Source organism: Rhipicephalus microplus, unplaced genomic scaffold (genome assembly GCF_043290135.1).
Source record: "Rhipicephalus microplus isolate Deutch F79 unplaced genomic scaffold, USDA_Rmic scaffold_23, whole genome shotgun sequence".
Classification (NCBI taxonomy): domain Eukaryota; kingdom Metazoa; phylum Arthropoda; class Arachnida; order Ixodida; family Ixodidae; genus Rhipicephalus; species Rhipicephalus microplus.
Window position 1 is genome coordinate 5,229,713 of NW_027464596.1, and position 21,069 is coordinate 5,250,781.

A 21,069-nucleotide genomic window follows, 5' to 3' on the forward strand; every position below is an offset into this window, starting at 1 on the left:
GATATAATTGATAATGCGGCACAGCGGCATTGTCGTAAGCGGGTTGTTTTGCCGAAGAGAGCATATAAACATTCGTGGTTCCTTCTCGTCATCATCACTGATATGTCGTTGAAACCAGTATCCATGTAACTGTGAGTTCAACACGTTGTTATGGGCTTGCGGGAATTTTCGAATTATTGTGATTCCTCTGATGTGAAAATTCATATGTCCTATCATCAAGCATTTCAGGGTTGTCAGATTGCGTGTACAACAACAAATAACAAACCAATTGCGTGAAATAACAGAGCTGGTGAACAATCTTTTTTTATTCTTGGTAAGGAAGTTTTTTCTTTCTGTTTTATTCTCTTCCACATAAAGAAAGTTGTCGGAATGGCAGGCAAAAAAAATAGCGTATAAGTGCTTTGCACAACTGAATGCGTGAGTTCATCTCGTCAATCAAACAGTACGTACGTATAATTTCATGGTGTACTTAAAATGTTTTTGCATGCGAAACTTAACTACGACAGGCTCACCATTTCTACGAACTGTCTTATTTTCAAGTACACAGGCTATTGTACTGCAGTTGAGGTGTAGCGAATACAGCGAGCATATACCGCAACCGTAAAGCATGGTTTTAATACTGTTTCAACAAGAAACTCATCCGAGCGTGGGCCCCTTCGCGACACCAGAACAAAGCCGCGCGCGCCGGCTCACGATAACATCTCCCCGACGTGGTCACGTGATGTATGTACGCGGCGCATCAAGAAAGAAAAATTCCACGACGCGGCGCACGCAAGGACGCGCATGCGCGGCTCTTGCCAGCCAACATGGACGCTTGTCATGGTGGAACGTCGCGTTCGAGGACTCGTTAGAAACGACCATGTTGAACGGCGATTTGCGACACCAAGACGTGTACTCGTTGTCCTATTCTGGTCGGCTAACCGGTGGTTGCGTGAAGTCGTACAATATGCCACCAGAAGTTTGCGCAAGGTGTCGTTAACTTCACTACTTCGAGTCACCAGTGTGTCGGAATTTTCCCGCCAAGCTGACACGCGAACAAGTTTTGTGGATTTTGCTATCAGGTAAGTCCTATGCTATATTACGGCTCTCGTGAATTTTCCCCGCCTTCGCCCTCTTCGGCTGCCGACAAAACGATCATGCCTTGAATGTTTACGCTGCTTCGAAGTCGCACAGAGGCTTACTCGAAAGCGGTTGTTTTTGTTTTTTTTTTGCGCGCGGCTTCGGCGTACTTGCGAACGCTGTGCAACGGTGTCGCGTGCCCCTGACCATGAAGTTCGTTACCAGGGGTTTAGCGGTGTGGGCTTCATAGCTGCTGTTACGCGTCGTGTTACAGTATGCATTGCTTTATAGTTGACAAAAATTTCTCCACGTCCCGGGTGAGTGACCGACCAAACTGCGCATCCCATCCTTTTCATTGCAGTTGAGTTACCAGGCGACACGACCAAAGTTCAGTTGGCGTGTTCCATGTAGATAAACAAGCCACTTTGATTAGCAGGAAAGTGACAGATGGGCTGTATCTGGTTGCAATAATGCACTTTAAATATTAGCGTGGCATATTCTGCCGGCAGCGTTTATTTTATCGTTTGTAGGTCTTGTGCCGGCCGCGGTTGCTCCAGTTACGTCCAGCTTGTTGTCTTTTTAGCTTTCGTTATTTTCGCAGTGTCCGTTAGTGATATCCTCGTCTCAGTTGGGTGCCAGTGACCTATGCTGTCGCGCATCGCTGCTCTTGCTATTTGGCTATCAGAAAAAAAAAACATTAAAAAACAAAACGGGAACACCATACAGAAGAGATCGCCTATTGGAGGAACCCGGAGGGATGCACAGCGCGTTAGCACGGGGGCTTCCCAAGCTCATAGGGCGAGAAGGGACGAAGAAGCTGCCTTCGCTTTAACGGTTTGGCAAGAGCGCCGGCACATAAACTCCGAGTGGTATTGTCCCCGTTGCCGGGGCTATATCTATTTCCGTCAATGTCTGCACCTTGCGTCCGCAAGTTTTTTGAAGAAAAGCAGCTCACTCGGTTTCTGACAGAAGGGGCTCAAAGTTCAATAAGCAGCTGCAGCCTTTAACTGCAGCTAAATGAAAGACTGTGTAGGTCTCTGAGATATGCCGTTGACATTGCTCTGAATGTTCGCAGTGATATCGCTAGCACTACTTGGTATAATGTAGTATGACTGTTGCTGGTAAACATGTTGTAATACTATATTTTAAAAATATTTTGCTTTTATCTCGATACCAAGCATCATTAAAAAGGTGACACGCGGAAGATTTAACAATAGAAATGGAACATGAAACTGAAATATACTTGCATTTTTTTATTCAAACACTTTGGTACTTAGCATTAGTCGCACGCGACTAATAAATGACTTCATTTGGTGCTGTCACTAGTGCTGTCACTAGGAGTTGAAGCCAGTGGTGCTTGTTGGAATGGGTATACTTAAATTTGCCCAGACCACTTTCCTGTCTGTGCAACTTCAGGAAATTTCGGAAGCACGAGCTGGACCGCGAAGCGACTGCAATACGTTGTTGTTTCACATTGGCTTAATAGTGTGCAAGTGTTAGTAAAATTTATCACTTTGCGTACTTTTTATAGATGGCACAGAATATATACGATAAAATCCCTAGTGAGTGTTTCTGCTTTCTTTAGAGGATTTCAGATAAGCGGCCACTTGTCTCCTCTAACAATTTTCACTCATTTATACTGTTTATGCGCCAAACTAAAGCAGTTAATGCATGCGTGTGTAGCCTATGAAGAGCAATGCTGCACTACCCCTCCCCCTTCTCTATCTCCAAAGGACGAAATGCTGCTGCCATTCTTGCTTTTTTTTTGTTTGAATGCCTAAGTTTTTTGCTGTGTACTACAGGTAGCAAACAAAAGTGTCCTGACAAACTGTGCAGTGCTGACCACATGGTGAGGGAAGCACCCCATAAGAGGTGCTTATTCAGCATCTGTGGCTAACTCAAAGGTAATGTACAAAGTTCCATTTAATGAAGAAGAGTGTCGTTTTGAGCTAGTCATGTCGAAGTGAAAATATTGCAAAATAAGTGAGGGTATACAGAGTAACATCAGGATGTATGCTACCTACCAACTTAAAATTATTCATGCCAAAGTGTTAATTAGGTGCAAGTTTTTTTTGAGGGAGAAGTGCAATGGTTTCCACGAATGAGCATAGTTGGAAATTGCTGCACAACCAGTCACTGTGCTTTTTCCGCTCATAAATATGTAGCCCTTATTCTTGTGACTTCCCACTGACATAAAATTGCATCACATAAACAAAAGTAGAAAGGCTCTTGCTAGCTATAATATGAAAATATTGTTATCATAGTTTTTAGTTTTAATAAATCATGCTGTAGAAGAGTACTCCACCTATTTGTCACTCTAACGAGTGCGTTTCGTCTGGAAACGTGACTTAATTTTGCAAAGGGTTGCCTTTCTGTAGAATGGGGTACTGGCAAGTGAAATTTCACAAAAACTGTAAAACTTTATTGTTTCTTGCAGCATACCATTGTTATCTTTCTTGTAAATGCACGCATAGTGTGAAGAATAGTGACCGCTTTGAAATAATCAACCTTATCACTGCAACGTCTTGGACTGTCTTTACTGTATGCGATTTGTTTCCTCCAAAGATAAACCTAGTTTTTACCAGTTTTCATGGTCAATTGGTAATTTTTCTGGGTACGTTTGCAAGCACACTTTCACTTATGATGCTTAACAACAAGCTTGAGTGATGTGGCTGATTCTCGCCTATGAACTTTATAGAATACATAAAATGGAGTCTTCTACATGGCGCAATTATTAGCTATTGTGTGCATGTTCTATTATTTAGTTACAAAAATAGAGAATGCAGCTGGTAGCATTGAATACTGTGTTCAGATGCTTGTATACACTGCGAAACCTTGCTGGTGCCAAACTTTGTCATGGGTGTACGGTGAAGCGACTGCATTATAGCTAGCAAGCCTGCATTGTTACAGCTAATTGCACAATGGAGCATTTTTCAGCTGCTCATATACTTCGAGCAGATGTCGATCACGTTCACTGTGCTACGACACAGGCACAAAATTCATGCATGTGCATCCTGCATACCAGGAACTTTATGTGAAGCAACATGATGCTGTGATGGGGGCAGCTAAGTGAGAACTGGGTTTTTTCTGTCTGTCAGTATCATTACAGAGGTTTGCTAAATGCACTCGAGTAGATTCAGCAGGCACTTGCAGCTACAGAGTCAGTAGTAACAGCACATTTCAATAGCAGAATTACCTAGCTGTATATTGCATTTTCCAGAAACTCCATTATTTTGTGACACCTTAACGTCGCAGCTTGCTCACTCATTTCTTGGTGGTGGGACATTACAAAAATTATAATTCGATATATCATGCTAAATTATTGAACTTTTTATATTGTATATTAAATTTATGCTTTTCAACTGCTTTATACCTAACTAAAGCTCAATTTCTGCTGGATTGTCTCATGGGTGAAAACAAGAAACCAGCCCAGGGTAAGCAATAAGGTGCTCTATTATAACAGAAGCGATCGAGTATTGCTGTGCTTCAGTCTATAGCTGCATATTTTTCTTAAAAGCACCAATGTAGATTTCATGTGAGTGTTTACATAGCATAATTGTGTATGCTACTTTTCTTATCGCAGTAAGCACCTCACGAAAGCAGTGCCACAAGGATGTGAGCCGCAAGTTATTTTAACAAACGGATCAGATGCCTGAGAGCCACAAGCCAGCTGCTTTTGGCCTACACAGACAGTGCAGTCATCGCAGTAAACTTATTGCAAAGGTGTGAGACATTCTTATGTGGCATAGATTAGGCATGGTAATTGTCAGTTTTATAGCTTATAGGCATATGCTTGCGAACGCACTTTCCTGCACAGTGTGTTTTACACTCTCTCAAAGTGCCATTAGGCAGCTTTGGTGCTGTTTTTTTTCTTTTTATTACCTTTCATACCATCTTGCTGATTCATACACAGTGCTCCAGCATTCTCATTGGGTGAGTATCACAGGAAGTTCATTTCAAAAACCAATTACGGTGACCCGTTCATGCCTGACCAGTGTACACTTTTCGATAGCGAAGTGATGTGATGTTGCACTGACTGTCGGTTGGTTCTCTCTGCATTATGAAATAGTGTTTTGGCCTTAAAATTATGCTATATAGATTGTGTTGTTGTGAGGCGTGCTGCATATTTGTTTATCTCACCTATGCAGTGTGCTGTTCTCGAGACTACGAGGTGTGCATCCTGACCCCTGCATACTAATGAATGGACAAAACATAGTCATCGCGAAAGAACAAAAATTCCTCGGTGTAATTTTTGATTCCAAACTCACCTTCATCCAGCACATAAAACAGCTGAAGTTAAAATGTCTCAAGACCATGAACCTTTTAAAGATTTTATCGCATCAGTCGTGGGGGACAGACAGGCACTGTCTCATATCTCTGTTTCGAAGCCTGGTTCTGTCACGCATAGACTATAGATGCATAGTATATCAGTCAGCTTCAAGGACAGCACTGAAAATGTTGGATCCTGTATACCACCTAGGTATCCGGCTGGCACTTGGTGCCTTCCGTACCAGCCCCATTCAAAGCCTTTATGCAGAGTCAGATCAGTGGCCACTAGACTATCAGCGCACGTCTCTAGGAGTCAACTATGCAGTTAAGATCATGTCTCTGAAGCAGCACCCATGAAAAACACTTATGAACGATGTATCTACTACTCAGTTATACCTAAACCGTTCTTCTATAGCCCCACCGTTTCCATTGGCAATAAGACCTGCAGTAGAAAAACTTGCAATTTTTTTCAATGACTTGAAGGAAAGTGACCATGTTGAACACATCCCTCCCTGGCAGCAATGTCCAGTCACTTGTGACTGGCCTTTCAAAGACATCATAAAGGAAAATTGTCCAAGTGCACTTATTGAGCAACATTTCTTGGCCCTTGAACACAAATATCATTCAACCGCGTTCTTCTTTGATGGCTCAAAGACTGAAACATCTGGATCTTGTGCAGCCTATGGACAAAAGTTCTCGGACACCAGAACCATGCATACACATACCAGCATTTTCACAGCGGAAGCCTATGGTATCCTGCTTGATATACAACACAATAAACAACGCAAGATACAAAAGTCTATAGTGTACGCAGATTCTTTAAGTGTTGTCAGGGCCCTGTCTTGTGGCAAGTACAGCAAGAAGCCCACTTTCAACAAGCTCCTTAACGAAGTTTATGCAGCCTACAACCTAAAACTTTCTATTGTTATTTGCTGGGTTCCAGGTCATTCTGGAATTGCGGGCAATGAAATAGTGGACAAGAATGCATGAGAAGCCGCTGGTCGGCAAACCATAGATATAACCTCTGTTCCGGGTGTAGATCTAAAACCTGTTGTACGTAGAGGTCTACGCAACCACTGGCAAGCTGAATGGGACAGAGAAGTTGACAACGAACTCCGCCTTGTAAAACCCCAGCTGAGAAAAGTTATCCCCCAAAAACTCAACAGGTTCGCTGAAGTCACTCTAACACGGCTCAGAATAGGCCACACTTATGCCACACATAAACACCTTTTGACAGGCACTGATTCACCTACATGTAAACACTGTGGAGAGAGTCTAACCGTTGTGCATGTCCTCATACAATATCCTGTGCTTCACCAAGCACGACTGACCCATTTCAGGGAGCTCTATCGATATCATATCCCACTTCATCCAGCGCTGTTTTTATCACTTGATGCAGTGGTTGACCTTAAGAGACTTCTTCATTATCTTGGGAAAGTGAAGTTTTTAACAATGATATCATTCCATCCTAGGCACCAGACTGCGCCTCAAGTGTGAGGTACCGCCTGGTGCATAAAAAGTATGTCTGAGCCTTCGCAGTTCTTGCTCAGGCAAGGACTTCAGCTGCGAAGGTCTTGGGCCTTGCAGACTAATTTATCAGCACAGACTTCAGCCAACAAAATGAATTTTTTTAACAAAGTGACATTCTTTCTAAATGCACTGTGTTTTAAATGGTTCGTAGATATTTGTTTTAATTTTTAATCAAGTTTTAATCATTTGTTTTAATTTTTAAACTAATAACCGAAATGAAACAACACTTGTACTGGCACTCTTTGGCCTTAGATGCCCTTGCGCCAATGAAACTTAACGTAATATTAATAATATCTCACCTATGCCTTGCACAGTACTTCTTCACCATGCTGATGTAGCACAGCGAATTATCAACGAGGCCTTGCTTAAATGATGGCTGCATGTTAATTCCACAATCACTGACGTCATGCTTTATTGCCACGTGACTGTAGCCGTGATGGTAATGTCTGCGTACCTTTCGTCACGATGAGAACGATGGAGAAGCCGAGTGAGAAACTGAAAACAGCTATAATGTCTGTTTTATTGGCTGTGACATCATCATTTAATCATGTGAACACAATATTCGTGGCAACATGCTCATAATTTACGATTTTGAAGTTATCAGAAATTTCAGACGGTGGGGTTGTTTAGTACATTTTTACATTTTAATTATGAATGGTTAGTTTATGCACTGCATGGCTTTGTTGATTTATATTTTGCAATGCTCATCTCTGAAATAGTCTGCAGCTTCTGTGAATATTTATGTGTTAATTATACGAAACATTCTGTATGTTCAATATATACCATCAAAAGCAAAAGTTTGCGGGAGTCGAATTGTTCGATCAAGCTAAATTCTCACTTTGTCTAAGAATATAATTTTGAAAGAAATATTCCATACTGCACTTCGCATTCCGACCTATGAAGTCACCATTTTAATTAGAAGCGTTCAGTACCGACGTAGCGGGAATTCGCATTTGTTGGGAATTTAACATCTACCAAGCTTTTCCTGTTGATAGTACTTTCGTGGAGTTTTCATGGCACAATATTCATCTCCTTTCTCCGATTTTGCAGCTATATAGCTGGCAGTTCATTGCTTTGCAGCTTTGTTTACCTAATACCTATTCAACCAGCACATCTGAAACGGTGTTATGAGTGTACTTGCATCATTTAGTGTTCAATCTTTCACTAGTCATGGAGATTTTTCGGTCTTTTGGCTGTTACTTTTTGGCAACTTAACTTCTGTTTTCAAAGAAATCTGTAGATATCAATATTGACTCTACTAAGCTTTGGTTCAGAAAGAAAAGCTGAATAGTTACCGAGGTGCATAGCCTGCGCCACAGCGTTATAGGTTACCAGAAATAGATTATCGACCGGATAATATGTGGCTCCTTGCTAATTACGTGTCTTGCTTTTACTTAGAGCTCTTTTCGTAGTTCTAAAATTTGTCTTACCTTGCTTACAGCTATGCCACCATGTGAACAACCCGCGCAATGAGTAGATTTGATCTCTAGGGCAGCAGTTGCAATTTTGATGAAGGCAAAAATGCTACAGGTCTTGTTGCTTTTGAATTGACATTCACATTCAGAACCCCATTACTATTGTTACATGAAATGAATAAAATGGTAATTCTAGATTCTATACATATTTTAAATAGGAGAGGTGAGCTGCTTAGTAGATTGGTATTCATGTTAAACAGGCAGGGCATGCAATTATGGACTTGAGAGAGTAGTCAAGACAGCGCAAACCCCAACTGGAAAAGTTGACATTAGGCTGGAAACGAAACAAGGCAAGTAGAGATATCGATCAAGACGGCATGCCTGTTGGTCTATGTGAGAGAATACTGCTCAGCATTTGATTACTTCGTTGAGGTATACAATGATTGGCTCACACATGCACTACCACATGTCGCTATGCCAAGCCTCAACCATCAAGTGCATTTTTTCATTTCTGTGCTTGTACGAAACTGCACGATCTGAATTTTGGCATGTATTTACATCGTGATACAAAGATAGGTTTAATGATTGACCTCTGGTTAACTGTCTTATATGTTGCGTTAGTCTGCTTGTCATTGTTAATTGGCCTTAGAAGTGTCCTGACTCACCTGCAGCCGTGTTTGCAAGCCCAGTCTTTCCAACAAGTATGCACATAATGCGTGAGAAAAACAGGTTATTGAGTGAGTATTAAGAAGGTAAATTTATGTCTAGTGTAAGCCCCGCCGTGGTGGTCTAGTGGCTAAGGCACTCGGCTGCTGACCCGCATGGCGCGGGTTCGAATCCCGGCTGCGGCGGCTGCATTTCCGATGGAGGCGGAAATGTTGTAGGCCCGTGTGCTCAGATTTGGGTGCACGTTAAAGAACCCCAGGTGGTCGAAATTTCCGGAGCCCTCCACTACGGCGTCTCTCATAATCATGAAGTGGTTTTGGGACGTTAAACCCCACATATCAATCAATGTCTAGTGTAAGATGTTTCTGTTTTCTTCGGTTAGACTTCTTGCTTAACAATTACTAGGCATTACTTTGGATTCTGCTAATGGGGTATGAGATATACATATATAAAGCATCAGCTGTTAGCACGCTTTCGACACTGCTACCTCATGAGGACGATAATGTCAAGTTGTGTTACATGGGGCATGCTAAAAAAAGTGAATTTTTCTAATGTTTTTTTTTTGTTTTCTCGGGTTACATTCTACAAAAACTGGCCCAAAGGCGGACGGAAGGCAGTACAGATAGACACACAGAAGCCATCGGGCTGCCTCACAAACTGTGACTGAGAATTCACCTGTAAGTAATTGCGAGTTCATGGTCTTGTCATGTTAGCCTGTGCAATGGTTTCTCGACCATTCGGAATATTTTCCAAAACTGGTGCTTTGATGCCTCAATGTGGGAAGAAGTTTTCCAGCACTATGTTGAAGGAAAGCTTTCTAATACAGAACATGTCTTTGAAACCATTGCTCAGAACTTGAGTTATGGGAGAAAAAAAACGGACACATGATTGTTGCTTCATGCTTTTACCACAGTCTGTTTCTTTGTCAGTGCCCCGCCGCGGTGGTCTAGTGGTTAAGGTACTCGGCTGCTGACCCGCAGGTAGCGGGTTCGAATCCCGGCGGCGGCGGCTGCATTTTCGATGGAGGCGGAAACGTTGTAGGCCCGTGTGCTCAGATTTCGGTGCACGTTAAAGAACCCCAGGTGGTCGAAATTTCCAGAGCCCTCCACTACGGCGTCTCTCATAATCATATGGTGGTTTTGGGACGTTAAACTACACATATCAATCAATGTTTCTTTGTCAGCAAAATTTCGTGGCTATGGTATCGAAGTAACTTTTGTTTCAATTTATGCTATTGTTGGTCGTGAGGAAACATGGCAAAATGATACTCGCCCATAACCCGCAGGTCGCGGGATTGAGTCCCAGCTGCAGCGCCTGCATTTCCGATGGAGGCGGAAATGTAGGTGGCCGAAATTTTCGGAGCCCTTCTCTACAGCGTCTCTCATAATCATATTGTGGTTTTGGGACGTTAAACCCCACATAACAATCAAATCAAACAAGGCAAAATGTCAACACTCTGTCACGCGCAGTGACAGAGTGTTGGATAGGTTGAGGCTACGGAAACGACAACGAAAACCTGGTCCTCTTATCTCACAGCTCCTGTTTCTCGCTCCAAAGGTGCCGTTACAATATGTTGCCTGCCGCACGTAGGCCTTTGCAGTGGTCTATAGTATGCTTTGTCTTGTGTAAGATTTCAGAATATAATCCAAAATTATTTTGTTCACCCCACATAACTCTTAATGGTGTTAGTAGTTACAGAAATTGTAACTGCCGCACCAAGGCACTAATTAAACGGAATTTGTTATGCGAATTATTTCGCAGTTATAATATAGTGCGTTTAACATTGAGTTCTTGTCTACTATAGAAATAGGTCTTCGTAGCATCCTGCTGCTTGTTCTGCATGTGATCTGTTCTTGTCCAGAAATACCGTCTGCTTTTGTGATTCATGAAATAGTGGTGTGAACAGAGGTGATGTATGTAGTAGACACCATAGTGGTTTAAACTCTGAACATTGCTGCTGCCACAATAGTTTTTTTTTACTTCCTTTTCAGACATACAGAAAGGAGCCAAGTGGAGCTGTTCATAGGCTATGCACACAGTTTCATAAGCGGGCTTTCCGCACTTTTTACAATTATGTTTCTGAATACATCTGCCAAAGTTGTATTCAAAGAAGCGTGCTGTAGTGTATTTTATTGTTCATTTGGCATGCTGCAGCAGGTATGACTCACACATCTGCAAGATAACGCAGCACAGTGCATACACACAAACTACCCCCACATACACTCTGGATTTGTGATTTAAGTGTAAATTGTTTACTCTGACTTTGCACAACAATTATTAACAAAATGGCATAAAAAATTTGCCATATATGCAGGTAACGTTCTCAGTATATGCTGGCAATAAGTGTGCAAACTTCAACCAGCCCACTGATCACATATTTTCTTGTAAACATTTATAGATAGAAGGCCGGGGTTGTTGGAAGCTGATACATGGTAACGAATGGACCGCGACTCCAGAAGTTTTCTGTTTTCTCACCTTTGTACACGAGGTGGCATAGTGAAATTCTTCAGGCTGCCGCTATGTCTTGTCACTCAGCAGCCTTCAACAAGCTCTGTGTCAGAACATGTTGCATGGAAAACTTCAGCAACATGTTCTGGTTCAAAGACTGAGAAGCGGGAATGCTGCTATTGCCACCAGTGCAGCTTGTTCCAAGACTCAGTTTAACTGCTGGACAATAAGGCGTAGCTTCTATATAAACAGTGCTTGAAAGTGGCTTGGAGGCAGATTGGGGGGGGGGGACTTAAATTATTGGTTTATTTGTTGTCAACCATTAACTTCCAAGAACAACATGTTCACGGGGATGTATATTGCTAAAAAACTGGTCAACATTCACTGACTTGTTGCCAACATATGCTGCAACTGCCATCTGCTTAGGTGGGAACACTTCTATGCAACTTTAGTAATTGCAAGTCCAAGTAAACTTTTTACGCTCATTATTTCACACGTAGTTTGAAACATCTTTGCATGTACAAATTGGCTCAACAAAAAGAAATCTGCAAAATGGGGAAAGGGAGGATGTAATGTGAACTTAGCACGGGTATATTTCTGGCCGTGTTTGTGTAACATTTTCATAAAGTTCAGCGCAGCACTTCAAATCACAAGGATGGGACAGGCTTGTGTATGTCCGGCCTGTCCCATCTTAGTCAGTTCAGTGCGGCGATTAGCTCTATAAACATGTATTGTGCTCTTTAAGTCTTTGTTTGCTGTACACTCCATTCTTGTGTTCTTTGTGTAGAGTTCAGTTCAACTGGACTTGTGTTCAATTTGGTATTCTGTACATAACAAAGAGGTACTTTAGGGAGCTAGCAACGAATGACTGCATTCATTCCACAAAGTCATGCTACCTGTGCAAAACATATAGTACGTTGTAATCATTCTATGAACCCTGTGTTCACTTGCAGATGAAGTTGTACTCAGAAACTAAATTAACAGCGTGTCCAGCCAACAAAACTCTCTGCCAAACAACACAAATAACTCACATTCACAGGCATGCAGAACATAAGTGAAATCCTGCATTGCTATATTTTGCAAGCAGGCTGCATAGCACAGCTGTGGTGCGACATACTGTTGTGCTGAACAATACAGCAGACTGTTGTGTGGAACAATTCAAACTTTTTTGTGTTAGTCGCAATGACGTATAGAAGACGTGAGAACGCCTTGATCGACAGAAATTGTATTTTGATCAAGGAATATTATCAGTCGCCTTAATAGAGTGACAGATTCTGTGATAACTGTGCTGAAGCATGACTTCCGTGAAGAGGCTACGTCTTAAGGAGATTGTTGTATTCTTTCTCAAGGAATTGCTCGGCACCGCTATACCTTCACCATTCTCCGTGAAGGAGGGTCCTCAGTAATCACAGCGTGTCCCTTTCAAGAAATGCTGTAAATATTGGAACTAAAAAACTAGAACCAGTCACAGTAGCGTTTTCTAGAGGCATTCAGTAATTTCTCGAGACCAGAACTTTTCCTCACATCTAAATTAAGCAACAGCGCTACAATTTCTTCTTCAGAAATTATCACATCACTTGCACGTTCTTCGTTAACTTGAGTCTTCTCAACAGGACATTCACGTTTGGTGGAAAGCACAGTGACAAAGTAGTTGTTAAATGCCTCAGCCATTCTTACTTGTTCATTACAAACTACCCCACGAACTATTACACTTTCTATTTTTGATTTCCAAGGAGACAAGTACCTTCAAAACATTTTAGGATTATGGACAATGCAATCAGCCAGCGTATTTGAAACGAAATCGGTTCGTGCATTTTTCAACTCTTTCCGCATTAATGTGTGAGCTGCAATGGCGGTGTTTTGAACATGTCTATCTAATCAATCTTCGTTTCAGTTTCTGCGCAGCTAACAGCGAAGCCCGAGGTGTTCGTGTTAAGCAGCACTTGCAAGGCCGGTGTGACTGAAAATTGCAAACACGTTGCAGCCGTCGTACACCGGGTAAACAATGCCGACACGCCGTCGTGAACATACTGTTTTCAAGCCTGGAGTAGGCTGTCATCTAAACCTGACACGTCAGTAAATCAGCTGGTTGAGAAACTATGTGGAGGTATGCCTAAAAACGTGGCTGATCCCCCAATATAAGATTTGGTATAACACGAAAGTGAAATGCGTCTTTACGCAGGTAGTTGTAAACTTATTGTGCATTTCTTCAGCAGCAGCAACAAACTGCAAAGTGCCGTTAGGAACGGCATGCAGCTCGAAACTTGCAGCTCACACCTTAGCCAGGAAGTACACACCAAATTGGAAAACACGGGACGAGCGTGGTCTAACAACTGTCACAGCTCGACACTTATGCGCTCTGTTCAATAATACAGAAATAGGCACGATATGAGCACATCAGTATTCACAGGAAAATCGCCAACAACCACTCCTGCCGTCGTGTTCTAGTGGTTAAGGTACTCGGCTGCTGACCCGCACGTCACGCGATAAAATCCCGGCTGTAGCAGGTGCATTTTCGAAGAAGGCGACAATGCTGTAGGCTTATGTGCTCGGATTTGGGCCCTCGTTAAAGAACCCCCGGTGGTCAAAATTTCCAGAGCCCTCCCCGACAAAGAACAACAAGTGAGAAGGCAGGGAGTTTAACCAGGAACATGCCCAGTGTGCCACCTTACGCTGGTGAATTGGAACGGGGGGTATAAAGTTAAGAGAGGAAGAGGAAAGCGTAGAGACAAAAGGATTGTTAATCAATGGGCTGACGCGTATGCAGTGGTGGCACAACACAAAAGGTAAAGATGTTCATATAGGCCTGTAGTCCTCAAAAAGCACAAGACGGCTTGCATAATCATAAGGGGGTTTTTTGACGTTAAACCCCACAAATTTATCACGTGCGAACAACTGTCGCAGTTACTCTTGCGTCGTGTGTCAGGAGCGGGCTCATTTCGTGAACGCGGCCCTGGCAGCGTATGAAGTGGCCTTCGTCCTCTCCCGAATTACGAGTCTGATAAGTTCGCGTGCAGAAGAGACCACGCTTTGTGGAGGCGGCGCTTCGTGTGGTCGACTACCTTTAGGGCACTCCCAACGCGAGAGTGTCGCCACTAGAAACAAAGACGCGCAAAAGTTGCGAAGCTCTCTGGATTGCAAAACGGTGTACGGTATATTTAAATATATTGCCGTTAGCAATCCACACAATATGCGCTCCGTGACGTAGTGGTTAGTGCCTCGCGCTGAAAATCGAGAGGTTGCTGGTTCCATTCCGCGTGACAGACGCTTGCCTTCTGGTTTTAGATGAGAAACAGCTCTTTGACAAGCCTGTGACGCTGGCCATCCATCCGCACCACTCCCCTCTCTGCGGATGCCGGAGTAGTCCCGAGTAGCTGACGCCCTCCTAGCAGTGCGCGGTGACGTCCCTCTCCAGGGACTCACTCGCTCGATTTCGTGCTCACCTGTTGTGCCCTCGCGATCTCCGACGACAGCGCAGCTCTGGCTGACTGGGCTCGTCCTACGCCATATCCTGACGACGACATCAGCTCTCGCTGAGTGGTGTTCCGTTCTCGAACTACTGCAACCAGGTCCATCTTTCCTATCTCCTATTTACTTCTGTCACTCGCTGTCCCTGCGCCTCGACCTCTCCATCCTCTCTCTATACATTTTTATGCATATCCTTTCAATTCCTTCTTAATTCCATCCCTTGTGAGCTATTGTTGAGGTATCTCACTCTGATGCAGACAGTTACGGGGCTCACTTTTCTCTTATTTCCCTTTAAGAATCACATAAGAAAGGGACGCGTGCGCGCCCGTCTCAGAGGCATAAGGTGTAGAACGCAAGGCGACAAATAGTGCCACCACCGTGTCGTTTTAGCAAAGCGTTAGAAACACTCGCTTCTTCGTGCAAGCGTTGCATGGTAAGCGCAGTGTGATAAGCGCTTCGATCCTTTGAATTATTTGTGTATGCCTTATCTAGTAAAAGACGAACATGCAGAATATATGTGTTGTTATGGTGCCTCAGATATGTGCAATAATTGCTTTTATTTGGCAATCGCACACGTATGCACGCTGATCCTTGAGCAACATTGGGGGGCGCTGCGGATGGGGTCGGCCGTTCAGGGTATCGGCTGAGGCTGTTTGCGGTAACGGTGGACAGACACCTGGTTTGCGGTAACGGTGGACAAACAGACAAATGTACAGACAGACAGACAGACAGACAGACAGACAGACAGAGAGACAGACAGACAGACAGACAGACCGACCAAAGTTTTTGCGTGGAAGGTCCCCAAGAAAGACTCTCGTCTTTAAAAAAAGTCTATTTTCCTCACCTTCCACGTACTTGCTGCGTGTCACCTCTCTTCGTTTCACCCTCTCCACCGCTCGCAATGACCGAGCCACGGAGAAAGAAGTATTTGAGGAGGAGAAACTCTCAGGCCGACTAGCACGCAAGCGCGACGCGATAGTGTCACGGAGCGATGTGGTTTACGCCAACGCGCGGCCTGTTGCCATCTTTTACATGCGCTTCTAAGGACGCGACGCATAAAAATTGTGATAACGCCTCGTGAACGGCAAAGTTTTTGAAATTTTAGTGTGTAAAATGAATAACTAGGTGTGACGAATGCTTCAGCGGCAGTTAATAACTAATATTGCCAGAATTACGGCCGCAAAGCGCCTGAAACGAGCTGCTAGAAATGGCCTGAAGCTGGCGACGTCTGCCTCATCCACGCGCTTCTCACTGCTCGCTCGCACGTTGTGGGCGCGCATGCGTGGGCGGCCTTGGGAGGGAAAGTTTCCCCAAACGGTCACGGCTCTCGTTTTTTTTGTGTGCACCCAGTGGCTTCAGTTTCGCCAGCGGCGCTGACCCTTTGCGCGTGCTTTTCAAGACTATTTACTCCACGGAGGAATGAACGATTACACGCTTTTCGCACCGCGAATGATATCGCTTTGCCGAATTTGAGAAGTTATTCTTCAGGATAGGGCGGAAACGTGTTGCACCAAATCGCAGCAATGGTTAAGCATCCTGCTAGGAGAAGGTAATTACCTTCAAAGTTTCTAGTGACCCGGCGAGGTTGGAAGTGTGGGCTCACGCCATGCCAAGGAAAGATCGCGCGCAGACACCTCATGACTACGGTTGTGAGAAGCACTACTCGGACAGTTACCTTGACCAGCTGCGGTATTATGGCGAGCTTGGTGGCGAAGTTCTCCTTGACAAACCGGAACGCCCAGTGTGGTTATCGGACGCTGTGCCTTCCATATGTCCGCGCTGTTCTATCTACTTGTCTGGGGTTCGCAAAAAAAGGAAAAAAAATTGGCCGCGTATCTGTATGTCACACGGCGAATTTAGTCAAAAGACGATAAGTCTTGCGTCTGGAGAGCGTGAACAAAACGTTTATTTGATGTTCTGCGCAAGGAAATCGCTAAATGGTATTCTGGAGAGGCTGCGTTAGAGTGTCTCGTGTGTGCAGCGGAGGCAAACTAGCGCATCAAGTCATGTCACACGTAAGGCATGAGCGCTATCTGGCAGTTATCTTGGAAAACGAAGCGTGCGGCGTGCGCACCCGTCTCTGAGATGATAAGGTGTAGAACGCAAGGCGACGAGTAGGTGCCACCACCGTGTCTTCTTAGCAAAGCGTTGGTAACATTTGCCTTTTCGTGCAAGCGTTTCATGGTCAGCGCAGCGTGATAAATGATTCGGTCCTTAGAATTACTTATGTTTGCCTTTTCTATTAAAAGACACACATACAGAATATTTACGTATTGTTATTGTGCCTCAGATATGTGCAATAATTGCTTTTTATTGTTAATCACACAGGTAGGAACGCTGATTCTTGAGAAATATTGGTGGGCACTGCGGATGGGATCGGCCGTTTGGGGTATCATCTGGTGCCCTTTAGGGTACCGTTAAGGGCGGGTAAACGAACAAATGTACCGACAGACAGACATACATACAGACAGACAGACAGACAGACAGACAGACAGACAGACAGACAGACAGACAGACAGACAGACAGACCGACCAACATTTTTTTGTGTCGAAGGTCCCCGAGAAAAATAAAACGAACTGCACCTGACGTGAATTACGAAAAGCCTGCAAAGACAGATGCTTCGGTGGTTCAAGGTACAAACGCGCCTGCTACTAGCAAAGGTGAAGGGATTGAGAGTGCTTGTCTTGTAGCCTCTTCTTCCTATGAGTTTACTACACTGAACTATGAAGAAACAAACATTCGTGTTCGTGATAATGAAAGATTCTGTGCCAGCCGATCTAGTGACACTGAAGTGCTAATGACGGGCATGCAAATTGAGTCCTCACAATTTAGTTGATCTCAGATGTGTCTCTTGGATAATCTATAGGTCAACGAAAAATCGTCATGGCAACTGCTTCTTGGAGCCGACAAGACGTGGTGGAGGGAGCTCCGAGCATCTGTTTCATACAGCTGAAAAAAGCATCTTTGGAAACACCGATTTTTATAAGCAAGAGCCTTGAATTCACGATATGCAAAGAGGGTGTGAAGATGAGAGAAAGCGTGCTCCAACGAGAAGTTAGCAGCACAAGAGTGAACTCTCGCACAGAAACCCAGCATGCTATTGATGTCGAGCATATGCTCGAAGTCATTAACAAGAAACCTCTATGTCGTGGTGGTCCGACACAGGAGAAGTTTCCTGGCATCAACGTATAATGCGGCTTCGTCGACGCGACCGAATTTTGTTGTCATAGAAAGTGTGTCATTCTTCTCGAGGGTCCAGAAGATCAGTGCAACGCGTGCAAGAGTTTGTACAACACACTACGGTCGACCTAATGCGGAAGGAGAACTGCCGGCGGATGACACGAATATGACTTCCCTGAGTCCATCTAAACATGGTTATGTTGTGGCATTGGGAAATCGCTATATTGCCTGATATCACTCTAACAAAAGAATTTTGGCAAGGAAAGAAGCTCTGAAAGCTGGCCTAGTGAAATGCAAAGGACAGTTGAGACAAATGAGCGAGAACAGCTTGGATGTTTTCCAGAGACGCGTTGAATGCTGCTGAATGAATGTGTTAAAGCTGCAAAAGCTGTGTCGTAGCGAAGAATCCGTTGCCATCGATTAGTTGTTGCTCTGTCTTTTTTTCACATTTGAACGTCATCAGGCTACAGGCTTCTTCGCGAAAACGACAGCCTACTTCTGCCCTATGTCAAAACCACCAGAAAGTACCTTGCCATAGTTGGGATGCATTGTGGCTTTGATGCTGAGTTTCTCGAAGCGTTAAAAGGAAAGCGGGCTTCCAAAACTGACTTCGAGAGACAAGGCATGCTTTTCTTGGAAGACATTTTGCTAGGAGAGCAGAAAAGTGTGAAATGCAACACTCCAACCTACACGGGTCTCCTGGACTTTGGTGAAGGACATGAGCATTGTTCCGAGCTCGCAAATCATGCGCTGGTGTTCATGTTTTGCCCTTTTGGGGAAAGTTACGCGCAACCGATCGGTGTATTTGCATCAAAGGGAAGTACAAGAGAAACAGTACTTAGCCAGTTGGTCCTCCAGGCGATCGTCATGCTTGAAAACGCTGGTGCACTAGTTGATGGAATTGTCTGTGACGGAGCAGCGACGACCAAAAAGTGTGAATAAACTTGGGCGTCAGCCGAAGTTTAGTGAGGTGAAGAATTTTTTTGCATCCCGTAAATGAGGAGCACAAGGTGTTTGCCTTTTCCGATGTACATCACCTATTCGAGTGCATCAGGAACAGATTGCTTAAATAGCGTCTTCTCAAGGGTAACGGGCAGTGGGTGAAATGGAATCTGTACGCGGCCTTGTACAAGGAAGACTGCGAGAACGTAGAATGTTGAAGGTTTGTTCAGAAATACCTGAGCACCAGATATACCCGTCCAAAATGGAGCTCATGCGCGTTAAACTGGCATCGCAAGTCGTCAGCCGGTCTCTGTGCTCTGGTATCAAGTTCCACGCTGACCAAATAGTTTTGAATGCCGAAGAAGCTGCAGGAAAAATCGCGTTCACTGAAAGAATGAACGACCTTGTTGACTCCATGAATAGGCGGCATTCAACAGAAGAGAGCGATACGGTAGCCATGATCCCACTGTGACAAGAGACTCAACTCAGTGGCTGTGGGAGCAGGAACGGGAGGGAGCTCCAGTTGGGCGCAATCATGAAGAAAATGCTTCTCACACCAACAACTCCGGAAGGCCTCCATGTCACAATGCTTTCTACGCTTGCACCGACGGAGTACATGTTAAGCAATTGCTCTTACAAATACGTCCTAACAGTGAGATTCGACCAGGTTCCCATTGAGAAATTCTTCGGCAAGGCAAGACAGGTAGCCTGTGACAATGACCATTCAGACATGCCAACTTTCTTGCAATTGTACAGCATGCTTTCCATGTAGAGCTTGCTCAAACCACTGAGGTTTGGGAACAGCGAAGTTATTGAAGAAAAGCCTCCCCTCGACCTTACAGAGTTCCGCAAGATCTTCCAGAAAGCTGACAGTGACCCCTCGCACTTTGAACACCTAAGGCCAAGTTAGACGGACTTGTTGAAACAGGTGATTGGGAGTTGGATGATGTTGTACAGGATAGCCAAACAAGCTAAGAAGTCGTCGACGCGGTCTTGTATTACATCACAAGATTTCTGTCAAAAAAGATGAAAACAATGCTGCTGTGTGAACTCTGCAGAAAGTCATTCTCTGCTGTGACACCAACGTTGCCGCAAGCATCTCTGACAATCTGCAAATCAAAAAGTAGGTTAGCTCATCCGAACACGCGGTTCTACAAGGTGATTCGCTGTGAAGAAGATTTATTCTCCACGAACATGGAGCACTATGACGTTTTTTGATGAACTGTTGATCATGTTCTTGAAAACTTAGACCTCACGTTTCTATATCGCGAACACATAAATGACGCAGCCGCCGAGTCACAAGTCACAAGCACCAGTGTAGCCATGTGACTTGTCGGCAAACTTGCCTTAGGCAGTCTTGATGTCGGGAAAGCAATCACGTTATTACGACTTCTAAAGTGTTTTAAAACAGCAAAACAACAACGAGTCATCGCACAATGCGAATAGTCAAACGTGTGGGCTGTCCAATGCTCCTACCTTTTGCAAAAGCTTGTTCTTGTTTCCCATTTACCTGTGGTGCATACACACATCACCAATAATTCCTCATCGTCGTCAGCCACTCCATGAACAATTTGCACGAAATTTTTTGGAAGTGTTTAGCGGATACCACGCTTCTCAGAAGAATGACGAAAAATAGCATAGCAAATGCCGGCCTACTACTCAAAAGTTTATTATTGTGCTGTAGTGAGCATCAAGCAAGTGTGCTTAGCGTATACACCCGATGAGTGTTTTGAAAAGGCTCTGAAAGGCCGCTCTTTTTTGTCAACAAGTCACAAGAACCATTGTAGCTCTTGAGAAAGACGAAGACGCAGTTCGGAACGGTTGCGCTTTTTATGTTCTCCGTTACAAAAGATCAATCGGCTTCAAGCTGACGTACTACTCATGTTTTTACCCACAGTATTCAATAACGCATCGTCCTGCCCCGTCTTCCCACTTGTAAGCTCGTAGCCAACTCTGTTTTTCTGCATGCTGGTCGTCCATACCGAGCGCAGGACTCAAGAGAAGCCCTCCGTAATATCATAGACCTTACAGATTTAGCCTCGATTGGACAGTTTCAAATGTCCCATGTTTGGATGGTGACTTGAACGACAG

The 21,069-nt window shown here is 44.1% G+C and overlaps 1 long non-coding RNA gene across 1 annotated transcript; it reads left to right on the forward strand.

Moving 5' to 3' along the window:
* The first annotated feature begins 784 nt into the window (after positions 1 to 784).
* On the forward strand, positions 785 to 11,051 carry LOC119159882 (uncharacterized). The gene is made up of 5 exons (XR_005108147.2): positions 785 to 1,061; positions 2,862 to 2,963; positions 4,643 to 4,782; positions 9,542 to 9,616; positions 10,931 to 11,051. It is a non-coding gene; the product is annotated as an uncharacterized LOC119159882 (long non-coding RNA).
* Positions 11,052 to 21,069: the final 10,018 nt, after the last annotated feature.